The 24,977-nt window shown below is 55.4% G+C and overlaps 1 pseudogene; it reads right to left on the bottom strand.

Annotated features, from left to right (window-relative positions):
* Nucleotides 1-1,141: 1,141 nt before the first annotated feature.
* On the bottom strand, nucleotides 1,142-11,800 carry LOC120381571 (annotated as a pseudogene).
* Nucleotides 11,801-24,977: the final 13,177 nt, after the last annotated feature.

Below are 24,977 nucleotides of genomic sequence, written 5' to 3'. Positions count from 1 at the left end.
AGAATAGTAGCTGGGCCATGCCCTGAAGAATTTACAATCTAAATAGACAAGCCAGACACAGAATGGGGGAAGGGGTAGACCCCACTGTTAGAATAGAGATATCCAGGCCTGCCTGTAAAGCCTATAGTTTAAGAACTTAGGGGTATTTTTATCACTTAGCTACTTACAGGGGCATAAAACAAAGAATCAAAATCTCAGTCTGCCTGTGTCTGGGCCTTCTCTCACTAGGATCGTCTGAGGCCTTGTTCTTAGGCTAAGGCCTTTGGCTAAGCAGCAGGGGCAGCCATAAGCTGGGAAGCGAAGGGTCACATCCTCACATCCCAAACCAGTCACACTGAAATAAGGTGCTATTGGGCTGTTAGCAAGTAAATCCTGTCCTGATAGTGCCCATCACCACCAGATAAAGAAACAGATCTTAAGATGGTTAGGTGAGCCTTAGAGGACGGTTTTAATACACACTGGAACAGATCAGGGATTCCCATGAGGACTGACAGGGAGCAATGGTAAATATGCATTTAGATCCTTTTCTTGTTTTGTATCTTTTCCCCATAAGGCTGAACCTCTGGCACTGTCATGGATCCATAGGATCTGTGCAATGCCCTGGCTTTTAAACAGTCCTTGGGAGGTGCCCCTTGAGTGCACTAGACCCCCAAGGGGGTCCCACTCTTCCACAAGGACAGGCCACTTAGCTTCAACACCTGAGACTGAGCCTCTGGCTTCAACACTCCTACTTCAGGTCACATATGGGTTGGGGCAGCTATTGACATTATTGTAATCAGAGCAAAGCAGCAGATATGGTATATCGCCATCCTATTACCATAAGGAAGTGGATAAATTACCTCTCCTAGTGACCATTTTTTCATTTTGTCAGGTCCCCGAGACAGTGTAAACTGAAGCAGGGCCTCCCTTGCGCCTCAATCTTTGTTTCCATTGGTGTCATAACTTGTAAGTCCGCACCGTACAAGCCCCTCTTTACTATACTTCTCTTAGTCTAACTGGTATGTGGCTTGATCCTTGCCTATGATTTCAGTTATAACTGTCTGTATTAAATCAAGTTTCTGTGTGTTTCACCAAATTTCATCTTCTCAATTAAACTTTGAGTAGCCATGTACAAGGGCGAGCTGTACCCCAATAAGTCATCTTATAGGTGTAAAAATTGCTTTTGTTTTCGCTGTTGCTCGGCCTCCTGTTTCCTCCTCTGGCTCTCCAGCCGCTGCCGCTCCTTCTCCTGCAATGGATGGGAAGCTCAGATTATACCCATCTGCTGGGGCTCCTTTCTGGTGCAGTCTGGGTGGCCATAGGCAGCCAGAAACAACACACCAGGGCACTTGCAACCAGAGCCAATACAAACCTCCCTGGAAGAGGGCACAAAGGGCCCCAGTAAAACAGTGGCTCAGCAAGGTGGTCAGCCCCGCTGCAATGGGAGAGACAAAGCAGCAGTGCTGATTCAGCCACCCCATTTTCTAGGGGCAGGAGAGGAACTGTGGGGCACTGCTTGTGTGTCAGAAGCATTACCCCAAGATGAGTATGTTATTGCATAGGGTGCATTTGGGCAAGCAACACTGTCTGCGATTTCTATGCTACATTCACCACAGAGGTTCGACTGTCACTAGCCAGCAGCGGTGCTAGACTTCAGCATGAGATAAGGGAACAGGTGATGTCCTAGGTAATCCTCTGCTCACATCACACCAAGATCCCCCATGGCCCCTACTTTCCACCCAAAGGTTCTCTCAAAGGTTTGAATTGTGGCCTCCCTGCTTCTTGTTGAGGCAGACTAGAACGGGCTCCCAGTTACAGCAGTGAGCCCCCGACAGCACATGAATAAATCAACGCAGAGCACTCAGTTCCCCTCGCACACGTCCCACGCGACCCAGGCGGAACGTGCTGCCAGGATGAGGGAACTAGAGGCCACTGGCCAGGCTGTCCCTAGGGGGGTGCAGGGCCCAGGACAAATCAGCCTCCTCCCAGGTTGCCTCCTCACCCCCCCCCATATTCATCCCTGTTGCTCACCTCCCTGCTCAGTCTCCTCACCATCCGTCCGACACCCCTCCCCCCGCTCATCCTCGCCCTTCGCTCGCCCCCCTGGCCCCTCCTCCCTCTCCCGCCCCCCTGACACTGCTCTCCCGGCTGCGCACCCGCCCACCTGCTCGTCCCCTGCTGTCTGCCCCCGTTTGCCTGTCTCCTCACCTCCCCGCCCCAGCACACTCCGACCTACCCCCGGTTCTAGATCAACCCGCCTAGCGCCGGGCCGGCTCCCCCCTCCCCCAGCCGGCTCCTACCTCACGGGTCTCGCGCAGCCAGAGCAGGTCGATGGCGTCCGCCTGCCGGAGGCACTCGGCCAGTTGGCGGTTACAGGCCGTGGGCAGGTGCGCGGGGCCTGACACCGCCTCCACGGCTCTGTCCGCCCGCCGGCGCCGCCGGTGCACTCCCAGGCCAGGCCCGTGGCAGGAACCCTCCTTGTCCTGGGGCGCGGCGCGCACCGCTCCCCGCCTCCATGTTCAAAGCTAACCGTCAGCCGACACGCGTGTCGTCACACCCCTCCTGCCCAATCACAGAGCATCCCACGAGGTACGCAGCCCGCCTCCGAGAGACCAGCACAGGCCTCTCTAGCCACTAGAGTCCGGAGTGGTGCGGAGCCCGCTGGTCAGTAGCGGGGGGCGGGATCCTAGGGTAATCGCCCCCTCCCAGCCGTGACGGACAGAGGTGGAAGCCAATGAACATGGCGCTCCGGCAGGGCACTTTGCGATTGGTGCCATCTCGGATGACGTCGATGGGCGGCGGGGGGCGCGGCGCGTGCCGGAGAGTGAGCGGCTCGCTTGACGCCTCCGGAGGCTCGGGTGGTGCTTGCCGCTCTAGCCGCCCTCTCGGTGGGCTGGAGGTCTCTGCGGGGAATGGTGCCCGGGCTGGGGGACGGTTAGTACTTGCGGGGGAGGGGCGCCATTCCCCGGCCTGTGCACACGCAGTGCTGCTGGGGCTCTGCGCCCCACCCCCCCCCGGTGACTGAGGCGGTGGGGGGGCAGGATGCCTGGGTCCTCCCCTCTACCGCTCCCTCCCCTCCCTTCCTGATGCCCTTCCTCCCAGTGCCCTTCCCCACCCCCTCCTGTGTCCTCCTGGTGCCCCATCTTCTCTCCCCACCTCACGCCCCCCAGCTGCTCCCTCGGATGACCTCGATGGGCGGGGGGGCGCGGCGCGTGCCGGAGAGTGAGTGGCTCGCTTGACACGTCCGGAGGCTCGGGTGGTGCTTGCCGCTCTAGCCGCCCTCTCTGTGGTCTGGAGGGTCTGTGCCGGGAATGCTGCCCGGGCTGGGGGACGGTTAGTACTTGCGGGGGAGGGGCGCCATTCCCCGGCCTGTGCGTGCGCTGCGCTGCTGGGGCTCTGCGCCCCCCCCCCCCTGCCCCGTGACTGAGGCGGTGGGTGGGGCAGGATGCCTGGGTCCTTTTTTTTCCTGAGCAGGGAGCTGGAGCTGCTGGATCCTGCCCCCCAGGCCAGGGCTGGGGAGCCCTGAGAGCCTGGGCCTAGCCCAGCCCCAGGGCCTGGCGTGGGGGGGGTGCCCTGTGCCTCCAGCGTGGGCTGAGACAATGTCTCATTACCCCCCTGTGGGGAGTAGCTGGGGGCAAGTGCGGGTGGCTGTGACATCCCAGGGGAACGGTGCTGCAGGCAGGTGCTAATGAACACCTGCTCCCCCCTCATTGTTCTCGTCCTTCTCTCTTACGGAGCCCTTCTTCCTAGGGGATTTTCTCCTTGGTGCTGTTTTGGGCTTCAGCTCAGGTTCAGCACTGAAGTTGCTGTTCAAAAAACAGAACACAAGAGAAGGACTTGATTTCCTTGCCTGAACATGATGCTGTTCAACCCTTAGCAGCAGCATGTTATTCATTACAGTGGGGACAAGGCCAAGTGATGCCATAAGGCCACGGTAATAAAGGTAATAGGTAATAATTGGAGATATACCAATCTCTTAGAACTGGAAGGGACCTTGAAAGGTCATCCAGTCCAGCCCCCTGCCTTCACTAGCAGGACTAATTTTTGCCCCCTGGCACATTTCCACCCCTGCTGCCCCCCCCCCACCGATCAACCCCCCAACTCTGCCCCCTGATGCATTTCCACCCCTACTGCCCCCCAGCACCCTGTGCCCAGCCCTTCTCACCTGGTTCCTCTGTATGGCCAGGATCTCTTCGGCTCCACTGGGCATGGCCTGCTGCCCAACGGGGGTCTGCCCTGCGGAGCAGGGGGCAGGGTTAGCTGGGTAGGAGCTAGGACTCCTGGGTTCCATCCTGGCTCTGGGAGGGGAGTGGGGTCTAGTAGTTAGAGTGGAGAGAGCGGGGGGCTGGGAACCAGGACGCCTGGTTGTCACGGAGTCACCGGGCGATGCTGTAGAACTGCTCCCCACCAAGCCAGTCAGAACTTTGGGGAGCCTCCTCCCCCTTGGAGCAGACTGTCTGCAGGGCAGGAAACTCACACGGCTTCACCTCCTGGGTCTGACCTTGGAGCATTCAGCATCCTCTGCCCCTCCGTGCACTTCCCACAGCGAGCCCACCCCGGCGGGGTCCTGGGCGGGCCACAGGGTCCTGCCCCCCCACTTTGCAGTCAGACTCTCAGCCAGCCAGTAAAACAGAGGCTTATGCGGTGACAGGAACGGGGTCTAAAACAGAGCTTGTAGATACAGCGAACCGGACCCCTCGGCCGGGTCCATTCTGGGGGGCCGTGAGCCAGACCCCCACGTCTGCCCTCATTCCTCATCCCCAGCCAGCTCCAGACTAACAACCCCCTCCAGTACCTCCCTCCTCTGCTCAGCTCCTTCCCCGGGCCAGGAGGTCACCTGACCTCTGTCTCCCACACCTTCAGTTGGCACCTTTGCAGAGAAGGGGCCCAGGCCATCAGTTGCTAGGAGACAGAGTGCCAGGCATTTAGGTGCACTGGCCCCTTGCTCTGCAGCAATCCCACCCCCTTATCCCACCACCTAGGTAGTAAGAACTACATAGGGGACACTGAGACACCATCATATTCAGATGAAAGATTAAAAACATTCCCACTTTGTCACAGTGGTTTCTATCCCAGCTCTGGGAGGGGAGTGGGATCTGGTGGTTAGAGGTAGGGCTGGGAGCCAGGACTCCTGGGTTCTCTCTACAGGGGAGTGCTGTCTAGTGGTTAGAGCAGGCCAGGATTGGGGCCCTGAGCCCCCTTACCTTGCTGCAGCAGGAGGACCACATCCTGTTTCTGGGCCCCGGCAGGGGCCTCGCTGTGGTGCAGAGGCTTGGGCTGACAGGCCTTGTCCAGCAGAGCCATGGCTTCCCGCTCCTTCTGCCTCTCCTCCAGCTTCTGCAGGGGAGGCCATGTCAGTGGGGAGGCACAAGGGGGTTGGAGGCTGGAGGGAACCAGGGAAGCATTGTGGGGCTGTCTATGGGAACAGGCTATGGGGTGGGGCTCTAGAGTCCTCAGGGATGTGGGGCTCACCCACCTGCACCTCACGGCGCATCTCCTCCAGCTGGGGCTGCAGGGCCACCCGCTCCTGCCTGGGGATGCTGAGCAGTGGCAGCCTCCATCTCCCCACCCCCCCACCCCCCGCTGCTTCTCTAGCTGCTCCAGCGCCAGCAGCCGCTGCAACAGCCTTGGATCCAGCTGCTCCAGGGGCAGCAGGGAGCTGGGGAGACAAGAGACCATTAGCCCAGCGACTCCCCCCATTCTCCCCCCCACAGCCCCTCCCCAGGGCTCCCACCCCTCACCTGAGGGTCTCGGCCTCAGGGGGCTCCTCCTCAGGAGGGCTCTTGGCTCCAGGGCCAGCACCCTCACTGCCAGCTCCAGGGTCCTCGGGAGGTGCAGCTGTGGGAAGAGAAGGGTGAGGCCAGGCTGGGGTCTCCCCTCATTGATCCCTCAGCCCCATGGAGCCCAGCCTGGCCGTGCCTTACCTGGGGCCTGCAGCGTCTCCTGGGTTAAAGGGCCAGTTCACCCCCTGCTTGGTCTTGGCAGCAAAGTTCAGCGTGTCAAAGTAAAAGTGTAGCTCCGGGGCGACATTTGCTATGATCACGCTGTGAGCCAAGCCCCCCAGGGAGTCCTGGGGAGAGAGAGAGAACCCAGGAGTCCTGCACCTGCCCCCACTCTAACCCACTCCCCTTCCAGAGCAGGGGTGGGAGGCAAGAAATGACTTCCTCAACTTCCACAGCCCCCTGCCCCGCCTCTGGGCTCAGCCTCCCCCTCACTCACCAGCACCAGCACCGGTGCATCCATAGGCCTGCACACTGGCGTTCTGCCCCTCCAACGGATGGCCCAGGACAGGCCGCATGGAGCCGGTGTAGATGTCATTCTGGGTGGCTCGATCACCATAGACGGTGTCGAACCTGGAGAACAGGGTAGGGCATCCTGTGATGGCAAGGGAGGAGCTCAGCCCAGGGGCACCCCCACCCGGGGACACCCCACCCGGGGACACCCCACCCCACTAACTCGTACTGTATAGTCTCCATCTTGTTCCTCCAATTGATGATCTCCACGGAGTGGGAATCCAGGCCGCGGATGCAGGGGTCCCCCTGGCTGCAGGGGCGCAGGCGGACGCACACTAGCACGTGGGCTGGGGGGCTGGCATGGCGGGGCTCGGCCAGGCTGGCTTTCTGCTGGGACAGCATGGTGCCCACCACAGGGGCTGGGGGGGGGGGGGGGAAGTGCTCGCGGCGGGGGGGAGGGGAGTTAGAAGACTGCTAGATGGGCTTCCCCCCACTCCACTCCCCAAGTTGAGCTATGGGGTGAACCTGCTGCTCTCTGCCCCCCATGGCCCCCCCACATAGCTTTTGGGCGCCTCCCCTCCCTCTACCGCTCCCTCCCCCTCCCCTTCCGGATGCCCTGCCCCTCCCAGTGCCCTGCCCCAGTGCCCCATCCATTCCCCTCCCCTCCTCCCTCCCGGTGGCCTTTCCCCGCTCCCTCCCTGTGTCCCCTCCTGGTGCCCCATCTTCTCTCCCCACCTCACGCCCCCCAGCTGCTCCCTCGGATGACCTCGATGGGCGGGGGGGCGCGGCGCCTGCCGGAGAGTGAGCGGCTCGCTTGACACATCCGGAGGCTCGGGTGGTGCTTGCCGCTCTAGCCGCCCTCTCTGTGGTCTGGAGGGTCTGTGCCGGGAATGCTGCCCGGGCTGGGGGATGGTTAGTACTTGCGGGGGAGGGGCGCCATTCCCCGGCCTGTGCGTGCGCTGCGCTGCTGGGGCTCGGCACTCCCCCCCCAGTGACTGAGGCGGTGGGGGGGGCAGGATGCCTGGGTCCTTTTTTTTTTCTGAGCAGGGAGCTGGAGCTGCTGGATCCTGCCCCCCAGGCCAGGGCTGGGGAGCCCTGAGAGCCTGGGCCTAGCCCAGCCCCAGGGTCTGGCGGGGGGGGGGGGTGCCCTGTACCTCCAGTGTGGGCTGAGACAATGTCTCCTTACCCCCAGCTACTCCCCACAGGGGGGCAAGTGCGGGTGGCTGTGACATCCCAGGTGAACGGTGCTGCAGGCAGGTGCTAATGAACACCTGCTCCCCCTCATTGTTCTTGTCCTTCGGAGATAAGGAGCGCTTCTTCCGATGGTATTTTCTCCTTGGTGTTGTTTTGAGCTTCAGCTCAGGTTCAGCACTTAAGTTGCCATTCAAAAAACAGAACGCAAGAGAAGGACTTTATTTCCTTGCTTGAACATGATGTTGTTCAACCCTTAGCAGCAGCGTGTTATTCATTACAGTGGGGACAAGGCCAAGTGATGCCATAAGGCCAAGATACCTAGGGAGGTGGGGGAATCTCCTTCCTTAGAGGTCTTTAAGGTCAGGCTTGACAAAGCCCTGGCTGGGATGATTTAGTTGGGTTTGGTCCTGCTTTGAGCAGGGGGGTGGACTAGATACCTCCAGAGGTCTCTTCCAACCCTGAGATTCTATGAAGTCTTTCTGATCAGCAGCTTGGGGACATTCTAGCAAGACCACAGACACTGAACACTAGAGGCTAAAACAAACTGCCCAGCATAGAGATAAGGTAAATTACTAACATTTCTTTTTGCCTCCGCTTACTATACTAGCATCTGGAAAAGCCAGGCTCCCCAGTAGCCTTTAGTTTTAAATCTCACTGAGACTGGCCTTATAAACCAATCCCTAAGAACTCTCCCTTGCGATGGTTAAAAGTTCCCACTGGCTAGTCCTATAAAACAGTAGGAGGAAAACATCAAGCAAAGACTGCTTTTCACAGGGGCGCATTTGCACAGATAGGCTCAAGACTCAGGAGATGCCTGTGGCACAAGTCAGAAGGATCCATAGTACTGACCGCTGAGAGAGACAGAACAGCCTGCGAACGAGCCCTTCTGCCACCCAGATGGTCCTACCTATCGAACATCTTCCTGGCCTCCAACTCAATTTCCCGCAGCCAGGCCAAGTGCTCATGCTCCACTTCATTCAAGAAGTTGGATAGTTTCTGATGGCAAACCTCCAGCAGGTGAGTGGGACCTTCTGCCATGGCTCTGGCTGAAACACAGGGGGGGAGCAGATGTTCATTAGCACCTGCCTGCTGCCCCCGCTCTAACCCACCAGCCCCCACTCCCCTTCCAGAGCCGGGAGAGAACCCAGGAGTCCTGCACCAGTCCCCCCACGCTGGCAGAGCTGGGCAGGGCATTGGACTGTGCATCTGGTGCTGCCCCTTCCCCGTATCTGGTTTTTGTCCCCTTGGCTCTCTCTGTTCCAGGCCCCACATCTGAGAGTTTGATGCTGAGCCTCTGACGCCCAAGAGCTCCCGGCTCCATTGCAGGAGAACAGCAGGTGGGAGCAGAGCCAGGACAGCGTCCTGCTGTTTGCACCACCCCCCTCCAGGATTGGACCCCAGCATCCACTCCTCCCCCACCCTTGGGAGGACCCCAGCACACCTGCAGCAGGCGGGTGAGCTTGCTCTCACGGTACAGCACTGTAGATGGGTTGGACTCACCCCTGCGGCGCCTCCTGCTGGTAACTCCAGGAATTAGCTCTGTCCAGTGCTGGAGCGCTCTCTGCAGGCCGGTGATCCGCCTGTCTTCTGGCCCCCATGTCCCTCCCTGGACCTGGTGCCCTTTCACATGGGGTGCTGCCCCCTAGCAGTAACCCCTTTCTTTCAGGGTCTCCCCCCCCTCAGGGAACCCCCACCCTCTAGCCCCACCTTGCCTCAGTAGCAGCTACTGCCAGTCATTGTCTAGCCCCACACTCTGGGGCAGACTGCAGTATCAGCCTACTCCTCACAGGCAAAGGGGTTTGGACCTGCTACCTTGGCCTACCCCTGGGCTGCCCTCTGCAACCCCTAGTACCAGTTGGCCTTGTGCTAGGCCACAGCCTGGGGCTTTCTAGGCTGGAGCTCCCCAGCTCCTCAGCCTTCCCCAGCCCTGCTTCACCCTAGGTACCTTATCTCAGCTCCCTGCAGTCAGGCCCTTATCCCTCTGAATGCAGAGAGAGACTGTCTTGGCTTCTAGCTTCCCTGGCCTTTTATAGGGGCCAGCTGTTGCTCAGCTTGGGGCGTGGCCTCACCTGCAGCCACTCCCTCAATCAGCCCAGCCAAGAGCAGCAGCTCTCAAGCCCTGCCAGGCTGCTTTTAAACCCCTCAGGGCAGGAGCAGGGTCCACCCTGCTTCAGGCACGTAGGGCAGCCCCTGGTTGAGGGTCTCCACGACCTTGCTGAGCACATGTAGGGAGGCATTGACGGCTCCGCTCTCCTTGAGCCGCAGGCTGCGGTTGCCAGTGTACCGGTTGTCCAAGGAGCCAGCCAGGTCAACGAGGCAGAGATTGGCCACGTGGCAGCAGTGGGGGGGGGCACCCGCTGGCTCCATGCCACCCACACCAGCAGCACGGCGTGGCTGCGGTTCAAGCCGTCCTTGAGCTGAGTGGAGGCTCCCATGCAGTTGCGGCTGGCCGGCAGGAAGTGCCGCTCAAAGTCCCTGAAGCTTCTCAGCTCCCGCTCAGTCAGCCCTGGGATCAGGATGTTCTGGTCCCGGTCCTCCCGGATCGACAGGTCCTGCTGGGACGGCTCCAGCAGATCCAGCACCTGAGTTGGGGGAACATCAGGGAAAGGCTGCCCCCGCCCCACTCCCCGACCCCAGGCCGCCAGGGCTCCCAGCCCCCCCACCCCTATCTTGGACCGTCAGGGCTCCCAGCACCCCCACACCCCAAAGGCCAGAGAGGAGGGGCTGGAGAGTCTCAGTTTGGAGCTGGCTGGGAAAATGGAGGGGAGCCCAGATAGGGCTCTTGGCCTCCTTGCCCCCCCCCCCAAGATGGACCTAACTGAGGCAGCTCCTGTTGTCTGTACCTACAAGCTCTGTTTCGAACTGTGATCCTGTCATCTCATAAACGTTTGCTGTTACTGGCTGGCTGAGAGTCATGGTCAATCGCAGGAAACCGGGGGGTGCAGGGCCTTGTCTCCCCCAAATGGGGACACCTACCAGTGCATCTCCCTCCTGGTTCACCCCCCACATACACCTGCCAGCCCCACCCGGACTGGTGGGTGGGAATTGGGTCATATTTTGATGAAGCCTGTGTGCCTCGGTTTCCCCTCTATGCTGCACCATCACGCAGTGGGGCGAAGGTCTGTCAGCCCACAGGTGTGAAGGGGCCTAAGCTCCAGACAGCTTGGAGCCAATCAGTGGTGTTTCTGAGAAGACAATGGCAACCTCAGTCACCTGGGCAGACCATGGCCGGCCCACCTCTCGGCAGCGTTTGCCCAGCTGGAGAAGCAGGACCAGGGAGGTGCCGCTGGTTAAAGGTCAGCTGCTGAGGGCTTTGGGGACACACCTGAACCGGGCCAAGGGGAGGTCAGAGCAGGGGGCTCAGGCTGACCAGGATGGGCTGGGCTGTAACTTCCCTCTCTGGCTAACCAAGGATTTGCCCCACTGTCCAGCCGGCTAATGAACCCATTCTTACCAGCGCTAGCTGCATGGCTCTGCAAATGCTGCCGGAGATGGTACAAGTCTCCTCTGGGGTCTCAGCGGGACTCAGGGGGCGGCAGGCTCCTCCAGCCTAAGGAAGTGGTGGGGCCTGTGGCTTCCCCTAGAGGAAGATTTGGACCCCTTGGGAGTCTGGCTCAATGAAGGGGGCCCTCCCAGAGACTGCTCCAAAGCTGGGGTCTTAGTACCCGTCCTGTGGATCTGCAAGAGTGGGTCCAGCAGCTGGCTGGACAATTCTTCCCCCACCCCTAGTCCTGTCCTCCCCACTCCCATACTTGCCTTCTCCTGGTAGATCTCCAGGTAGGACATGGAGACGGAGAAGTCCCACTCCTCAGCCCCGGGTGAGCGGCTCGCCTCCCGTGTCATCTGCAGGACATCCCGCAGCGCCCGTGGGATCACACCTGGCTGTTCTGGGCTGCCCAGCATGGTGTGTGTCTTACCTGGGGTGGGAGGCAAGAAATGACTTCCTCAACTTCCACAGCCCCCTGCCCCGCCTCTGGGCTCAGCCTCCCCCTCACTCACCAGCACCGGTACCTCCATAGGCCAGCACAATGGCGTTCTGCCCCTCCAGCAGGTGGCACAGGACAGGCCGCACGGAGCTGGTGTAGATGTCATGCTGGGTGGCTCGATCACCATAGAAGGTGTCGAACCTGGAGAACAGGGTAGGGCATCCTGTGATGGCAAGGGAGGAGCTCAGCCCAGGGGCACCCCCACCCGGGGACACCCCACCCCACTAACTCGTACTGTATAGTCTCCATCTTGTTCCTCCAATTGATGATCTCCACGGAGTGGGAATCCAGGCTGCGGATGCAGGGGTCCCCCTGGCTGCAGGGGCGCAGGCGGACGCACACTCGCACGGGGGCTGGGGGGCTGGCACGGCGGGGCTCGGCCAGGCTGGCTTTCTGCTGGGACAGCATGGTGCCCACCACAGGGGCTGGGAGGGTGGCGGGGGGGGGGAGAGCTCGCTGCTGGGGGGAGGGGAGTTAGAAGACTGCTAGATGGGCTTCCCCCACTCCACTCCCCAAGCTGAGCTATGGGGTGAACCTGCTGCTCTCTGCCCCCCATGGCCCCCACTTAGCTTTCGGGCCTCCTCTCCTCTACCGCTCCTCCCCTCCCCTCCCGATGCCCTGCCCCTCCCAGTGCCCTGCCCCAGTGCCTCCATCTGTTCCCCTCCCCTCCTCCCTCCCGGTGCCCTTCCCCCACCCCCTCCCTGTGTCCCCTCCTGGTGCCCCATCTTCTCTCCCCACCTCACGCCCCCCAGCTGCTCCCTCGGATGACCTCGATGGGCGGGGGGGTGCAGCGCGTGCCGGAGAGTGAGCGGCTCGCTTGACACGTCCGGAGGCTCGGGTGGTGCTTGCCGCTCTAGCCGCCCTCTCGGTGGGCTGGAGGTCTCTGCGGGGAATGCTGCCCGGGCTGGGGGACGGTTAGTACTTGCGGGGGAGGGGCGCCATTCCCCGGCCTGTGCACACGCTGTGCTGCTGGGGCTCTGCGCCCCCCCCCCCCCAGTGACTGAGGCGGTGGGGGGGCAGGATGCCTGGGTCCTCCCCTCCCTCTACCGCTCCCTCCCCCTCCCCTTCCTGATGCCCTTCCCCTCCCAGTGCCCTTCCCCCACCCCCTCCCTGTGTCCCCTCCTGGTGCCCCATCTTCTCTCCCCACCTCACGCCCCCCAGCTGCTCCCTCGGATGACCTCGATGGGCGGGGGGTGCAGCGCGTGCCGGAGAGTGAGCGGCTCGCTTGACACATCCGGAGGCTCGGGTGGTGCTTGCCGCTCTAGCCGCCCTCTCTGTGGTCTGGAGGGTCTGTGCCGGGAATGCTGCCCGGGCTGGGGGACGGTTAGTACTTGCGGGGGAGGGGCGCCATTCCCCGGCCTGTGCGTGCGCTGCGCTGCTGGGGCTCGGCACTCCCCCCCCAGTGACTGAGGCGGTGTGGGGGCAGGATGCCTGGGTCCTTTTTTTTCCTGAGCAGGGAGCTGGAGCTGCTGGATCCTGCCTCACAGGCCAGGGCTGGGGAGCCCTGAGAGCCTGGGCCTAGCCCAGCCCCAGGGCCTGGCATGGGGGGGTGCCCTGTGCCTCCAGTGTGGGCTGAGACAATGTCTCCTTACCCCCCTGTGGGGAGTAGCTGGGGGCAAGTGTGAGTGGCTGTGACATCCCAGGTGAACGGTGCTGCAGGCAGGTGCTAATGAACACCTGCTCCCCCCTCATTGTTCTTGTCCTTCGGAGATAAGGAGCCCTTCTTCCTAGGGGATTTTCTCCTTGGTGTTGTTTTGGGCTTCAGCTCAGGTTCAGCACTTAAGTTGCCATTCAAAAAACAGAACACAAGAGAAGGACTTTATTTCCTTGCCTGAACATGATGCTGTTCAACCCTTAGCAGCAGCATGTTATTCATTACAGTGGGGACAAGGCCAAGTGATGCCATAAGGCTGTTGTACTTAAAGTACTATACAGGATCTGTTCAGGGGGATTAAGGCAAAACGCCACATTTATTAGTAGTACAGGTATTAATTAATACTCTACAATATATGCATATGATATATATCAGTCATGCATACACACACACACACACACACACACACACACACACACACTCCGTCTTGCTGTTGTTACCAACTAGTTGCTCCCCTTAACTGCACTGGCCAGGTGAGTTAGATGGGGGAGGGGTGGAGCCGGGCTTCTGCCGATCCGGATCGATGCTCCGATGGTGACAAGACGAGACCCGGGGTCCTCCTGCAAGACACCTCACATTTATAGCAGCTTCCCTCTTATGCAAATCTAGACCAGAATGAGTCTATGTCCATTGGTCTGTGTCCGTTGGTCTTTGTGCTGCTTTTCTTTGGGTGTTGTCCCAGTGCTGCTCACAGAGGGTGTTTTCTAAAGAAGGTGCTGGCTTCTAATCCCTGAGGCCGTCAATATGTCTGCTCTTCTTTGTTGGGCCCACTTGACAAGCTGTATTGTCCTTTGCTCTGGCTCCCATTCCCTCTGCAACTGTTGTAGCTGTCTGGAGGTGGGTGTCTTCCAAGCCTCACTCATTCACACCTCATTCAGTCAAGAGGGCAATTGATTACAGAGTGGGGGGGGGGGGAGGATCTTATTCTACTTCTAGCAAAAAGGCACATGTTTCTTTTACTTTAACTGTACTATCCTTAGGGGCTATAACATTTGATACAAAGTTTCCTACCAATTTTCTATATAGGGATCTAATACAAAGTTGTATGAAAATAGAGAGGCCCAATGCCAAGTCATATGAAATACAAAATAACATCATGCAAGATGCAATGTCATAAAGATACTCAATACAGAAAGATACTTAATACAAAATAACACAATGCAACGTCATAAAGATTTATAGAGATTTCTCTACATTGTCCCCCTTTTGACCTCTCAAGAACAATTCTTGAGTGGTCACCATGTAAAATCTCTGTTTCAAAGCTATGTATTGGGTCATGATTTCAGAATGTGGTTTTAATTTGGAATACATCTGTTTTATCCAGCAGCACATGCAGAGCATTAGAACTAACAGAACCGTTAGGGTTACTAATAGAACAATGATGGGATGGAAAACTATATTTAGGACTGCTGACCAGGTGGGTGACCAGCCTTTAAACACATCGTACCAGTGGTGGATACTTAACTGTTTTGCCTGTTCAGCCACCCTGAGTATTTCTCCTCCCTCATGGAGGATAGCCAAACTTCTGGTTTGGATTTTCTCTCGAGTGGATTTTGTTAGTTCACTAATTTGTTTGTTATTGTACATCCATCCATATAGGCCTGTCCAATTAATGCCTAGGGAGAAATCAGGGTCAAGGTTTTCCAGGTCCAAGGTCCCCATATCTATTTCTTTTTCTTTGTATGTTGGAAAATAGAATACTAGTTTAGGGGTATGTAGTATGGAGACATTACACATACATTTCTGCACCGGGGGATCTGAATGAAATTTGTTTTGCCATATTACAGGTTCCAGACCTACAACACAGACAATTCTTTCCATTAAAATATACTTTGGTGGAGGAATTATCCATTTCATCCCAGAAACATGTAACTAATTCTCTGTTTTGGAGGAGCATGGCTCCTCCAGGACAGGAAGTGTGTGGCACACCCATTGTTGTGGGGACCACTCCTCACACCCTCTATGGTCTATTATATCCCCTTTAACATTCATGTAAGTTCCAGCTAGCCGGGGAACCCAAATATCTTGTCCTTGGATTACTGGCAGTGCTGAGAATGGCCAAAGTACTGTAGTTACCTGTGCATCTCGGGCTCTTAGCACTTGGACTGAAATACTTCCGCTCAGTTGTTGTACATTAAGGTAAGAATGTAATGGTTTGTACCATCCAGCAATATATGGTGTAAATAGATTACTTTGATGGAGTGTCAATAACGGGGCTAGGACCATCATATCCTTGGCCCTTACCCAGTCCATTTCCCTCTCCATCAACATTATGGAAAGGATTTGTTGTTCTGAGCACCACAGAGCCATGGCAGTTTTATCTGCGATCTCTCTCATGGTAGCATATTCTGCCCAGAAAGTATGATTTATATGCTGCCATGTAGACCACTGTAGATCTACAGTATCTATATCTGTTTGCACTAGCTGAGGAATTTGGTGTTCCTGCCCTCAGTTATTGAGCAGTGCAGGGTTTCCATGGCACTAACTTTATTTCATAGTGCTTCAAGGTCTATGGAGTTCAGGGCACTAGTTCCTGTTCCTATTCCCCCCAGTATGGTATCAGCTACACTTCTAGTCCTTCTCCCAGGAATATGTTCTCGTAATAAATGCCCGGTACCATGCATCAAATATGGGGGAACTGTATGGGGCACACTCGGGCTTCACCTCGGCCAAGTTGTTCTTCTTCCAGCTCATGGTGACATGTAGGGTATAAATCATGGGGGCCACTTGCACCCGAATACAGGGTTGTCTTCGGAGTAAGTGGGGGAAGTTCACAGTTTCTGGATCTGGACCATTTCTAATGAGAGAGGTTACATTTCCAACAGGAATAGTCTCAGGCCTGGTCCACACTAGGACTTTAATTCGAATTTAGCAGCGTTAATTCGAATTAACCGTGCACCCGTCCACACCAGGAAGCCATTTAATTCGACCTAGAGGGCTCTTTAGTTCGAATTCGGTACTCCACCCCGACGAGGGGAGTAGCGCTAAATTCGACATGGCTATGTCGAATTAGGCTAGGTGTGAATGCAAATCGAACTTACTAGCTCCGGAAGCTATCCCACACTGCACCACTCTGTTGACGCTCTGGACAGCAGTCCGAGCTCAGATGTTCTGATCAGCCATACAGGAAAAGCACCGGGAAAATTTGAATTCCTTTTCCTGTCTGGCCAGTTTGAATCTCATTTCCTGTGTGGACGTCGTGGCGAGCTCAGCAGCACTGGCAGCGATGCAGAGCTCTCCAGCAGAGGAGTCCATGCAATCTCAGAGTAGAAAGAGGGCCCCAGCATGGACTGACCGGGAAGTCTTGGATCTGATCGCTGTGTGGGGCGAGGAGTCTGTGCTTTCGGAGCCGCGCTCCAAAAAACAGAATGCAAAAACCTACTAGAAGGTCTCCAAAGCCATGGCACTCAGAGGATACAGCCGGGATGCAATGCAGTGCCGCGTGAAAATCAAGGACCTGAGACAAGGCTACCAAAAAATCAAAGCGGCAAACGGACGCTCCGGAGCCCAGCCCCAGACATGCCGCTTCTACGAGGCACTGCATTCCATTCTCGGTGGGTCTGCCACCACTGCCCCACCAGTGACCGTGGACTCTGAGGATGGGATAGTGTCGAGGGGCAGTTTCTCGCCGATGGGGAAGATGAGGAAGGGTTTGTGGAGGACGAGGCAGGCGACAGCGCTTACAATACTGCTTTCCCCGACAGCCAGGATCTCTTCATCACCCTCACAGAGATCCCCTACCAACCCTCCCCGGCCGTTAACCCGGACTCCGAATCAGGGGAAGGATCAGTCGGTAAGTGCTATAAACATGTAAACATTTATTTTTTAACAAAACAGGAATAAAAACTATATAAAAAGAAGGTCTATGCATATAGGGATCGAACAGTAATCCTCCTGGGACAGTTCTACGAAGCTCTCATAGAGGTACTCGAAAAGCCTCCGCAGGAGGTTCCTGGGGAGAGGTGCCTTGTTGGATGCTCCGTGGAAGCACACTCTTCCGCGCCAGGCCATCAGGAGGTATAATGGGAGCATCGCCTCGACCAGCATGGCAGCATAGGGCCCTGGTCTGTGCAGGGATTCACGCAACATTCGCTCTCTGTTTCTCCTGGAGACCTGCCTCAGGGTGATCTCGCTCGGCGACTGCTGCATCTAATTAGGGGAATTACTTTAATGTTACTATTGTGAATGCTTGACTTTTCCTTTGCATAACAATGACTGTCGTTTAACAGCCACATGTTGGAGGCTGCAGAGGAAAAGCATACAGGGATCTTTCCCGGGGACAGCCGCGAGGGGCTGGATCAGGGTCAGACTTTATGCTTTCCAGATTGCCTGCAGCAGGAGGGCCCTGCTATCCATTAACTGTTAAGCAGCCTAAAGTTTACGGCTTACCAGGCCTGGCTGCTACACGGATTCTGCTGTCCTGCCCCGCTTGTCCGATCTCCAGTGCAAGACCCCAGGCAATGAAAGCGAATGCCGAAAATTCGAACTTGTCCTGAGAGCACATGAGATTAGGTGCCCTGTATGGTCTTGTTCACAGAAACTGAGTAGACTGTGTTCAGTGTTCGCAAACATGTATCTTTGCAAGGAAATCACTTCCTTTTTCCCATCACACAGCTGCGGCTCTTTCCCGAACTGCCCCGGCATCCCCCTCACAGAGGCTGGCGCAGATTAGGCGGTGAAAGAAAAAGACTCAGGACGAGATGTTCGCTGAACTGATGGCCTGCTCCCGAGCCGAGGCGGCCCAGCAGAGCCTGTGGAGGGAGACCCTCTCTCAGCAGCAGCGCTCACACAGCGAACGGGAGGACAGGTGGTGGCAGGAAGACCAGCAGGCGACTCAAACGCTGCTTGGACTAATGAGGGAGCAAACGGACATGCTCCGGCGCCTTGTGGATGTTCTGCAGGACCGCAGGCAGGAGCAGAGAGCCCCCCTGAACTATATCTGCATCCGCCCTCCCCCGCCACAAAGTCCTGTCCCCCCCTCACCCAAAATCACAAGAAGGAGGGGCGCTAGGGGCCGTGAAAACTGTCACTCCACCCCAGCAGAGCGCTCATGTACCAAACAGCTCTCATTCCCTAAAGTATGAGAATTGCTTGCCTTCCTGGCTCACCCAATCCCAAATCCCAGTTTCATCCCCCAACTGTGTAGTTGAGTATTAAAAACAGTTTGCTGTTAATTACTGTTTCCGTCATGTTTCTTTGCAGAAGACTTTGTGTGAAGGGGCGGGAGGGGTTTCTTAATTGCATAGGACAGCCACCATTAACAAGGTACAGACATGGGGGCAGGATCAACAGCAGGTCACACACAGAGTGCAGTCACTAGGCACCCGGGTCACTCTGCGAGGTGTCTGTTTCCTCAGGTCAGTCTGGGAGGTGTATGTTGCCCCAGGGTCCGAGCACCTGGCATCCACAAATGGCAAGGCAGGCTGCCCTTACCATGCCCTTCCACCCTAGCCATGAACCTCTCCGATGCCCTGAGCCCCAGCCAGAGCCATCATCCCCCCACACCTACTCACCCTTCCCACACACCCCTCACCCCTTCCTGCAAACCCACCCCTTCCTGCACACCCTCCGGTAACCGTCCTCCCCCCAGAGACCGCTGTAGGAGCAGGAGCCTGTCAGTCCTTGAGTGTAGAAGCGGTCTGTACATCACTGCACACCGTACCCACCACAGTCTGCGTCCCTGTTGTAACCCTTGAGCGAGAATTCGTTAGTAAAGAAAACTTTGTTAATTAAAAATGTTCCAATAACTTTATTTTTAAACGTCTGTTGGAAGGGGGGAAACCTGGGGAACGGGGTATGTAACCGCTGAAAAAAGACACTAGTAACTGAAACAGGGGCAGGTTCAGCTTCTCTGTAAAGAGACTGGACAGTCATAGGTTACCCTGCTCTCTGAGGAACCTAGCTTTCAAAGCCTCCCGGATGCACAGCGCTTCCCGCTGGGCTCTTCTAATCGCACGGGTGTCTGGCTGAGCGTAATCAGCAGCCAGGCGATTTGCCTCAACCTCCCATCCCGTCATAAAGGTCTCCCCCTTGCTCTCACAGAGATTGTGGAGCACACAGCAAGCTGCAATAACAATGGGGATATTGGTTTCGCTGAGATCCGAGCGAGTGAGTAAGCTCCTCCATCTCCCCTTGAGACGTCCGAAAGCACACTCCACCACCATTCTGCACTTGCTCAGCTGGTAGTTGAAGAGCTCCTTGTCACTGTCCAGGGCGCCTGTATAGGGCTTCATGAGCCAGGGCATTAGCGGGTAGGCTGGGTCCCCGAGGATCACTGTAGGCATCTCCACATCCCCAACACTTACTTTGTGGTCCGGGAAGAAACTACCTTCCTGCAGGCATCTAAACAGACCAGAGTTCCTGAACACACGCGCGTCATGAACCTTGCCTGGCCACCCGACGTAGATGTTGGTAAAACGTCCCCTATGGTCCACCAGTGCTTGCAGCACCATTGAAAAGTAGCCCTTTCGGTTAATATACTGGCTGGCCTGGTGGGCCGGTCCCAGGATAGGGATGTGAGTTCCATCTATAGCCCCACTGCCGTTTGGGAATCCCATCGCGGTGAAGCCATCTATGATGACCTGGACCTTTCCCAGGGTCACCACCTTTGAGAGCAGTAGGTCAACGATTGTGTGGGCTACTTGCATCACAGCAACCCCCACGGTAGATTTGCCCACTCCAAAGTGGTTTGCTACTGACTGGTAGCTGTCTGGCGTGGCAAGTTTCCAGAGGGCTATGGCCACTCGCTTCTGCACAGTCAGGGTTGCTCGCATCCGGGTGTCCTGGCGCTTCAGGGCAGGGGCCAGCAAGTCACACAGTTCAAGGAAAGTGCCCTTACACATCCTGAAGTTTCGCAGCCACTGTGATTCATCCCAGACCTGCAGCACTATGCGGTCCCACCAGTCCGTGCTTGTTTCCCGGGCCCAGAATCGCCGTCCCATAGCATGAACGTGACCCATTGCCACCATAATCTCCACGGCGCGGCGCATCGCGTGCTTTGTGAGAGGTCTGTGCCACTCTCACACTTCACGTCCTCACTGCGCTGCCGAAGCCTCCTCGCCCGATTTCTCAGCAGCTGACTGTGGAAGAGATGGACGATAAGGTGCGAGGAGTTGACAACGGCCATAAGTGCAGCGATGATCGCAGCGGGCTCCATGCTCGCAGTGCTGTGGCGTCCGCGCTGTCACTGACCAGAAAAGTGCGCAAACAGAGTTCCCGCTGGCGCTTTCAAGGAGAGAGGGCGGGAGTGACGGTTGAATGATGACAGTTATCCAAAACCACCCTTGACACATTTTTCCCCCAGAAGGCATTGGGGGCTCTACCCAGCATTCCAATGGGAATCGGGGACTGCGGGAACTGTGGGATAGCTGCCCAGAATGCACCGATTTCAATGTCGACGCTTGCCCCGTTAGTGTGGACTCACAAAGTCGAATTAGTGTCCTTAGTGTTGATACACAAATTCAAATTCATCAGGTCGAATCCACAAATTCGACCTAAGTTAAATCGAACTACTCCTGTAGTGTAGACATACCCTCAGTCATCCAAGAGAGACCTGGAGAAGGAGACTTGCTGAAGCAAAGCCACAGGGGTCTCTGAGGTTTCCCTGGTCCCTCGCCCCTGTCCTGCCTGGCTGATGTCAGCATCTCTCTGTGAGGTCATCACCTCCCCACCGCCTTGGACCAATAGGCTGAGGTCCTGCCAAAGGCCTTTGTGATGTCACTGCCACACCCCTACCTTGCTGGGCTAATGTCCTGCCCCTGGCCAGGCACTGTGGAGGTTTGAGCTACTCCCTGTGGATCACCCCACTCAAGGAGCGTTCGTTCTAGGCAGCAAGCTGGCTAGACAGGGAAACATCAGACACTGCTCCCAATGCTATACTCAGATTTTCAGAAATTAGTCGACTTCATGGCCAGAAGAGACCATTAGAGCATCTAATCTGACCCCCTGCATATCACAGGCCTCCTGTAGGACACCATAGCTAATTTTGGGGCAAACACATTCCAGAAAGGCATCTGGTCTTCATGAAATGACATCAAGAGATGGAGAATCCATCACTTTCCTTGGTAGCTTGTTCCTGTGGTGAATCATCCTCACTGTTGAATATTTGTGCCTTAGTTGTAATATGAATTTGTCTCTTTTCATCTTCCAGCCATTGGGTCTTGTTAGGCCTTTCTCTGCTCGATTAAAGAGCCCTTTAATACCCAATATTTACTCTCCATTAAGGCATTTCAACACTTCAATGAAGTTACCTTTCAATCTTCTTTTGATCAGCTAAACAGGTTGAGCTCTTTCAGTAGCTCCCTAGAAGGCATTTTTCTCCAGACCTCACAACATTTGGTGGCTCTTTGCTGCCCCAGCTCCAATTTTGCAACATCTTTTTCACATGAGGACACCAAAACTGGAGGCAGTATTCCAGTATCAGTCTCACTGATGCCGTGTCACCTCTTGTAATGTTATTGACATAATCTGTAACTGTATAGATCACTGCTGCGACCACGGTTCTATATTTGCAGCCAATATTGTCGAAAGGTTGTCGTGTAAGGGGGTCTATGGAGAGGTTCTGATTGGCTGATTATAATGATGCTATCTCTAGATGTGTATCATTTTTGTAGTTGACGTTATGAATATAGGCTCTATGCTGCCCGTATTTCAAACTTGTGCTCTGCTTCCAGGGAACACCCCAGCCAGACAAATTGGTGTCAGTTCTGCCTAGAACGAACGCTCCTTGAGTGGGGTGATCCACAGGGAGTAGCTCAAACCTCCACAGTGCCTGGCCAGGGGCAGGACATTAGCCCAGCAAGGGAGGGGTGTGGCAGTGACATCACAAAGGTCTTTTGCAGGACCTCAGCCTATTGGTCCGAGGTGGTGGGGAGGTGGTGACCTCACAGAGAGATGCTGACATCAGCCAGGCAGGACAGGGGCGAGGGGCCAGGGAAACCTCAGAGACCCCTGTGGCTTTGCTGCAGCAAGTCTCCTTCTCCAGGTCTCTCTTTGAGGACTGAGAGAGTATTCGGGTTCACAGACGTGAGTGCCAGGAGGAACCTCTTTCGAGTTTTCTCCTTCCCTTGTAGTGATTTTACTAGAAAACAGCCGTCCCTCTTTAGAAGGTAAGAACCTCCTCAAGGTTTGAAAGCTGTTCAGTCTGATCCATCTGGTGAGAGTTGAATTCTAGGCATGGAAAACACAAGCTTAAGGAGGCCAAATTTTATTCTGAATTTTATTTGATCCCCACCAGTGACCTGGGCCATCCTTTGGGCTCTCTGGTGAGAACCCTCCGCCTCCTGTCCTCAGTCTCTACCCTGATTGGCTGAGCAGGGGGTTATTGACAGGGAGGAGACTCAGGTCCTTGTTGGTCTCTTTTAAGACCAAGGAAATAAGTCAGAACCAGTTCTGTGTTTGACAAATTTTGCTGCTTCTCTGCATTAATGGTCTCTGAGCAGTTCATGATTCTCTCTAACATTGCAGCTCTCCTCAAATACTTGCTGAATAATTCCTGTGCACTGTTGTTGGTCAGGAGTTCATCTGAGAGCACTTTATTCAGGTCATTCAATGTCTGAAATTCAAGATCCGATGGTTAGTTTGAAAATCAGGGCTCTTGGGTCCTATTCCCAACTCTGCCACTGACTGGCCGTGTGACCTAAGACAAGTCAATTCTCCATTCTCAGCCTTAGCTTCTCCCTCTTTCCAGTAGGGATAATAATGATCCTCTCCTACCTACCTCATGGTGGGTGAAGGATGGGGATCCATTGGGGAGTGTCACTAGGAGTAGTGCATAATATGAGGTGTCCTATCACGTTTACTCAGAGCAGATTATGACATAATAGAATAGCTGAAACAATCTATTTTATTTGTATTTTTTTATTTTTTAATTGTTAAGAGCAGCAATGACTTAGCTCAGATTGAAGCATCTTATCTAATGTTTGAGATCGAAGTGTCTCCTCTTTGTGTGTGACGAGACAATCTAACACACTGTGACAAACAGGAGATGCTTTTGTTTTGCAACAAAATCTTTTTGCAAAGAACTTTCATCCCACTTGTTATGATTTCGAGAAACAAACTGGTTTAGTCTGAATGGGATTTTCTGACAGAAACGGTTTAAATGAAATTTCCCCACCATTTCAATTCCTGGGCTCTATCCCCGCCTCTGGAGTTTTTTTGTCCGTTAGAACAGGAGTCGGAACTGGTGGCTTCTCTTTCTGGCTCTGCCACTGCCTTGCTGTGTAGGCCCTTGGGTAGGTCATTTCCCTTCTCTGGACCAATGGGAACAGGGACAGTTCTTGAACTCTGGGCAGTTGTGAGCCTGAGTGAGATAAGGGGTGATAAAGCCCTCTGTGAAGGAGAAAGGGGAGTTTCACGGTGTTTAGCACCAAGGAATTCTAAAGTTTGCTAAAATGTCTAGTCTGCGGAAAAAAGAAATGGTTGGGGCCAAACTTTTTAACCACTGCCTTTCTTAAAGCCCATTCAGGGATGTGAGTCTCTGTCTTTTCGGTACCTGGGATTCTTTGCCAGCAGGAGAGAAGAGGTTCCTGCCTCCATTTTTGTGGCCTTAAGAAACCAGGTGTTGTGCCCCAGTTCTCGTCTGAGATCCCTGAAAAAGAACATCTTCCCATCCATGAACAAGACAGGACCTATCTTTCAAAGGGGAACAAAGAGACCCCTGGGACTTGCAGACTAGCTAGCCTCACTTCCATAGCTGGAGAGATACTGGAATACATTCTTAAACAATCAGTTTGTCAGCAGCACCTACAGGATAATTTGATTCTTAGGACGAGTGAGCATGGATTTGTCAAGAACAAATCATTCCAAACCCAGCCTCTTTCCTTCTTTGGCAGGGTTCCGGGCCTAGTGGAGGTGGGTAAACAGTAGATGGGATCTATCTTGGGGTTACTAAGACTTTTGACACAGTACCGCAGGACATTCTCACAAAAAAAACAGGGAAATGTGGTCGAGCTGCAATCAGTGTCATGTGGGTGCAGAGCTGGTTGAAAGCCCAGACTCCAAGGGCCCTTCTCCAGGTTTGGCTGCCCAACGGAGAGGGTGCACCTAGTGGGTCCGGCAGGGATCAGTCCGGGGTCCGGTACTAGTCAATAGTTTCATGAATGATTTGGAAAATGGAGTGAGAGCATGCTTCTAAAATGTGCAAATGACACCAAGCACTTTGGAGCACAGGATGGGAATTCAAAACGCCCTTAACGAATTGGAGACTTGGTTTTCTTGAGCAAAACCCCATGGCTGGGCCCCTCTCTCTAGACTGGGCTGAAGTGAAACCCCAGAGCCAAACACTCCTCCTCCTGGGCAGTGCGCTCCGACCTTGAATGGTCAGATGCTGCTGAGCTCTGTCAGAGCAGCTTTGGCTGGGGGATTCTCCCAGCACTTTCCAATAGTGGGAAGGTACGAAATCCCCATTTGACTGCTGGGGACGGAGCCCTAGAGGGGGGAGCAACTTGCCCAAAGTCCCACCAGAAAAGGAAAACAACCAGCAGTGGAACCAACAGGGGTGTCAGGATCTTGGAGGCGCTGTCACCCCCACACTAGGACGGTGTTATGCACTCCCTGCTGCTGGCCGAGTTTCTCTGTCCCTTGGCAATAAGACAGCCTAGAACCCCAACCAGGGTTATTCTATCTGCTACCCAAGATCCATAAACCTGGAATTCCTGGATGCCCCATCATCTCAGGCATTGGCACCCTGACAGCAGGATTGTCTGGCTGTGTAGACGCTCCATCATCATTCCACACAAAGATGGACTACAAGCCGTCAGGAACAGTATCCCCGATAATGTCACAGCAAACCTGGAGGCTGAACTTTGTGACTTTGTCCTCACCCATAACTATTTCACATTTGGGGACAATGTTTACCTTCAAGTCAGCGGCACTGCTATGGGTACTCACATGGCCCCACAGTATGCCAACATTTTTATGGCTGACTTAGAA

Source organism: Mauremys reevesii, linkage group 14 (assembly GCF_016161935.1).
Source record: "Mauremys reevesii isolate NIE-2019 linkage group 14, ASM1616193v1, whole genome shotgun sequence".
NCBI classification, from domain to species: Eukaryota; Metazoa; Chordata; order Testudines; family Geoemydidae; genus Mauremys; species Mauremys reevesii.
This window is presented reverse-complemented; position numbering and strand designations above follow the sequence as displayed.